Here is a 5,709-nt window from a genome sequence, read left to right as displayed (position 1 = left end):
AAAATCAAAATGCATATTAACACTTCTGAACAATAACATATTCCCCTTCATTCTGATCCTAAATTCTATTAATGCCTTACACATTTGAAGAGTTGCATTAAAATCTTGTTATGAATACAATCAAAAAAAAGCCTATCTGTGTAAGTTTATTTTAATTGAAATTGAGATTTGTTCTGAGTAATAAGAACTGGAAACAATTACATTCAAGTGCATTTTCCATGCAAATAATTAATGCAATAAGAGCAAATATATATATTTGTTATACATATATATTATGTTATATATATTATGTTATATATATATTACGTTATATATATATACTATGTTATATATATACACATACACAAAAACACAGACATAATTATTGCCATGGATTCTGGACCTGCTTAAGCCAACATAAACTAGGACTGAGCCAGAAAGAGGAGCTCCCCTATGGCCACATATTCCTGCCTTCCAGCAGCCTCCTTCTTTCCAGCTCCTGTTTCACACGTAGGAAACACTTGGGACAGCAACATGAGAGGAGGTCGGTCTGCTCTCCTACTCATCATGGGAGAGGGACAATGGAGACAAACTGGCCACCACTCCCCTGAAACTCAGGAAAGTGCAAGGGGAGTATGGGAGCAAGAAGGCTGTCAAAAACACAGCATCATCAGATCAGACTTTAGGACCAACAGCAGGCTACCAGAATTAGATGCTATTGACCCAGAAACCTAAGAGGCACTCCAACACACAGCCACGGAACTATTAACCATGCTGCCTAGCTTCCCTCTAAGACAAACAACAAATGAGATATGAAAAGCTGAGGATGTGCTACCAATTTCAATAAAAGGGCTCCAGGGAACTACAGGCTGGTAGCTACAGGCTCCCCCCTACACTGAGAATATTGATAGAAAGTCTAAGAACAGATTAGCAGATATGCAAATAAATATGATATAGTAGTATCATCATGGCATGGCTTCTTTCACAGCAAACTTCCCATGACATATATGGATAACTGTGATATGTATGATACACTGTCTGTGCTTGGATCTTTAACAAACCTTTGACAATGTCTCTCACCCCAGGCTTTTAAAGAAATTGAACTGTCATGGAATAAGATGGAAGGGCCTTATGTGAATTAACAACTGGTTAGATGGGAAGAAATAGGACAGGAATAAATAGACAGTTTTCTCAACAGCTCTGGTTTTGCATTTGTGCTACTCAACGTATTTACTATTTATGTGAAAAACACAGCAAGCAGCAAGATGATAAAGTTTTTTGGTGATTACAGTATCAGAAGATCTGCAGATAGATTTGTCAGATATTTATACACACACAACGCAAAATAATAGCTGAAATAGTGAATGGAAACACTGGAGCCACCACAGTTTAACTGAAGTGAGGAACTACCCACTCACAGATGGCAAAGCTCAGTGCCAGTTGAGAGCACAAACGGAATGCTGGGAGTAAGCAGGTATGCAATGCAATAGGGAATACCACTGTACCACTAGAAATCCTTGGTGCAGCCTACAGCTGCTCTCTAAGCAAGTGTCAGAGAAGGATGCAACAGATATAGCAAGGAAAGGTTCAAAGGAGGGTGGCAACTACTGGATGTCTGGAGCAGCTTTAAACTGAAGGAAAACTAAATGACCAAGTGCTTTTAGATTAGAAGTAAAGATAAAGAAGATGACAGACATAAAACCATGAATGGTATAGAGAAAGCAAATAGGAAACCATGTCTCGGAACAAATGAATCGGGTGATATAAAATGAATTTATCAGGCAGCTTGTTTGAAAACAAGAGGAAAAGGAGGTACTTTTTCCATACTACAATTAATTGCAGAACCTACTGTTGCAGGATGTTGTGAAGGCAAAACTTTAGAACACAGTAACACATGGTTAGATGTATTCATGAAAGAAAAGTCTACAAGGACTGTTAAACAAAGGTGCAGATACGACTTTCTTGCTCGAAGTCCTTGAACTGCAGCCTGTCAAACACTTTGGGGGATTGCCGTCTTTACTAAAGCTTTTTCCCCCTAAGCACTACCACTGGTCATTATTAGAGGTAGGATGCTGGGCTAAACCAGATCTCTGGGTGGAAATACTGGGGCTAAATCCCATGTCATAGGCCCAGGAATCTTCAGCAAGATGTGCAGTACTGGAAGTCCCATCTTTTGATGTCCACCTCCTAAAGCATTACATCCTCCACTCCCTCTCTGAGGGTTGCCCTCAGGCTGCGAGCAAACATCCATAAGCAGTACCTGCTTAAGCAGCAAGACAAAGATTTGCTTCCTCTTGGAGAGATGAACTTGATTAACCAAGTTCCTGTTACAAGAACACAGCTGTGCTACATGTTTCTAGACTGGGTTAGGTGTGGCCAGCCTGCAATTTTGCCTGCATTAAAGAATGGGATGTACCTGCTTTTGTTTTGTGACCTGTACTAAAAACCTCATTAGAGCAGAGTTACATAGGAGCAGCTTCTGTTACCCACTTTAGGTAGCTGAACTCAATTATGGTGCTGTGCTAGTGAATTTCAAGGTCGTTTGAGAAGTTGCACAGTTTCTGAAAGGCAGTGGCAAAAGGGGATGAGGAAGATGAAGGAGGAAGTAGAAGGAGGCCACTTCTGCAGGGATTCAGAAGTGGAGCAGCAAGGGAAAGCACACAAATGGCATTAAATCTTGCTCTGCCTTCATGTCCCTGGCCACTCATGCAGCTCCCCTCCCAAGAACCTCCTAAGATGGCTGCAGGCAAACTACGAACCTGAGACATGTCAAGAAAACGGCCTCTTGATGAGATTTATGAGGCACTAGCAGATTTATGCAGCCGCTCATAAAATGAGATATATGCCCACTCGCATAGCCCTACAACCACATTATAAATACAATCACATTTTGTGCTCAGCAGCTAACCTGCTGCATTTGTCACCTGTTGTTAAACATGCTTAAAGTGCCTTAAAGGAAGCATATAAACTTTGGTTCACTTTCATAAATTAAGTGAGCTTTCCAGTGAGAAGTGAATTTGCATTTCTCAGTATCACCCATTTCTAGGCTGCAGTACCCAGAAAATATTTAGAGTTTAGGTATGTTATTTCTCTTGGGAGAAACTGATAGAGCTGAAACCCAGAGAAAATCCTTCCCCTGGAAAGGAGGAATCAGTCATTTGGAAACTTTCAACTTGAAATCTCTTTCCAGATAGCAGCCTGCTCAACAAGATCTCTCTTGCATCATACACTCTCTCTCTGCTTCCACACAACAACTCTTAAATTCTTGTATTATGTTCTGCATGCAGTCACACACAGTTCCACACACAAAACAAAGCAAAGCCAACCGCCCCACACTCCCAGACACACAAAAACCCACACACACATCACAAACAAACCCCAACCAATAAACCTGTCTGTTCTAACACTGTATTGGACTCGGCTGCTATTTCAGCTGCCCCATAACTTCTACAGTGGGTGGTGACTTTCCTGTTCTGCACAAATCACTCAAAGCCACACAGGCTGAGATCACCTTCATCAACTGTCCAGGCTCTCAGCCACACAGCGCTGACCACATAAACCTCTACATAAAAGCACAACGGGATCCTACTGGCTCCTATGATAGGCTTGCAATGGAAGAGTTGCTCACATTTTCCTTCCTGTGCCGAAGATAATACCAACAATAACTCTTAGCATGATATGAAATACATCTAAGCAGCCTGTTCAACAACAAAGCTCAGTCACTGACGCGCCTTATGCTGTTGTGTGAAGAGGTCAACTCTTCCTTGAGATATTAGCACCACTTGTCAGATGGCAGCAAGTCTGTTAGTGCTTATTTTATCATGTTCTTGGGATTACTTGTCTTAGCTCAGTGATTATCCCACAAATACTGGCACTAAGATGACTGATTTGGTGACTCGCCCCTACTTCTCCACTGTGATTTCTAAACAGCACCACTCATCTTCCCAAAGGCCAACTCCATCCAGAGCATCAACATTGCATAACTGCTGCCCTGCCTCTTCTGATGGTGCCGAGCTCTCACAACACGCTGCCTTACCCACAGCTTCTGCAAAACCACAGATGCATTTGGACTACAGCTCTATCTCATTCTTGGTACCTCAATTCTCTTCACATGCCTCTAAGCTCCCACTAATTCTGAGACAGCTTCTTAAACGAAAGCACCATTGCTCTGTTTTCAAATAGACAAAATGAGGCATGTCTCCATGAATGTTTTACTGGTACTACTCTGTAACTTACCAATGCTAGATACAGATCAGAATATGTGACCCCAGATCATTTACTAGCAGGTAATTTATTATTCTGGGGCCAACCAGTCCAACCGGACAGAGACTGGCGTTTAGAAGTCCTGACCTGTACTTCTCTATAAACACCCAGAATCACGCTGATTCAGTTTCAGAATTCACCACCAGGCACTTTTATAGCAAGTATAACAGATTCAGGAAAACCAGGCCTTGTTAGTATGATCAATTGTTAAGTCTGAAGAGAAGATATTTGAACGCTATCTTACAAAAGGAAGAGGCCAGATTTTCTCTCTAAGGACAGAGGTCAGTATTACCTTGTTCCATGCTCTCATACTTTCAGCGCTAATTCTTGCCCTTTTGGACTAAACATATAGTCAGAAATCAGCCTTAACAACTTCCTATATATTACAGATCCTTTGAAGTGAATGTTAAGATATATTCATCTGTTCTGGGTTTTTTCAGCCCCTGAAATTCCTTTCATGTTTCCAATTTCAGCAGCATATGATCCTGATATTTTTCAAACAAACCTTGTGAAGAAATGGAAACAATGCTGCACCAAGCTCCACAGCTTTCTGCAACACCTCCTCACAAGCAAGAAACTTTGCCATAATAGTTCACATTTTGCCCAATATCAGGCATTCTTGACATGTTTTTATTAATGTACTGCTGCCTGGAGGGGGTATTTGGGAGTACTGCACCCCCTGCCCCCATTTGTTTCTATGTACAGCCTCTAGACTTTGCTCCTCTAAGCTGCTAGGTGCTCCAGACAGCTTATCTACAAGGTACCTCTACAACCACCCAGCTTTTCCTGTATTCAGGTTCAATTTGCAAGCCAAACTGCTGTAGCAAAGAATGTATTCCAGGGAAGTTTGATAAAACCTGTTGGTAACAGTAATACAACTATTAGATTAGATATTAGAATAGATTAGATATAAGGAAGAAGTTCTTCACAGTGAGGGTGGTGAGGCACTGGAATAGGTTGCCCAAGGAAGTTGTGAATTCTCCATCCCTGGCAGTGTCCAAGGCCAGGTTGGACAGAGCCTTGGGCGACATAGTTTAGTGTGTGGTATCCCTGCTCATGGCAGGGGGGTTGGAACTAGATGATCTTAAGGTCCTTTCCAACCCTAACTATTCTATGATTCACTGACATTAAAAGACATGATTTTTAATATGCTGCTTTGTGTTGTTCAGGAATCATTCAGAATTAAGGAGTCAGACAACAAAGGCAATCACCAGCAGTGCTCTAACTGCTCAGCACAAGCCTTTGTGTTCAGTCTGGTAAGACCACTGTTAAGAAAAAAACCCCCACTTTCTGGGACTATTGTTTCACCTAAACAAAATGGTATTTAACTGCTCCCTCATTTAACCCGAATGGAAAGCTATTGTCATTCCAGTTGTCTTTGGGAGGGTCTGTGACTACAAATCAAAGAATATCCTGGGAACCAATGCCACCAGTGTGATTATCCCTTCTGGATCCAGCTGCAGAAGG

At 41.6% G+C, this 5,709-nt stretch overlaps 1 protein-coding gene across 1 annotated transcript in view; it reads right to left on the bottom strand.

The window, feature by feature from the left end:
• Nucleotides 1-5,709, bottom strand: part of LOC104409594 (FERM, RhoGEF and pleckstrin domain-containing protein 1-like) — a gene marked incomplete at its 3' end in the record, with an annotated part of 125,804 nt that overhangs the window by 119,312 nt on the left and 783 nt on the right. Inside the window, exon 2 of the mRNA XM_010019507.1 lies at nucleotides 4,777-4,780. The remainder of the gene's footprint in view (nucleotides 1-4,776; nucleotides 4,781-5,709) is intronic.

Source organism: Nestor notabilis, unplaced genomic scaffold (assembly GCF_000696875.1).
Source record: "Nestor notabilis isolate BGI_N333 unplaced genomic scaffold, ASM69687v1 scaffold10038, whole genome shotgun sequence".
In the NCBI taxonomy this organism is placed as follows: domain Eukaryota; kingdom Metazoa; phylum Chordata; class Aves; order Psittaciformes; family Psittacidae; genus Nestor; species Nestor notabilis.
This window is presented reverse-complemented; position numbering and strand designations above follow the sequence as displayed.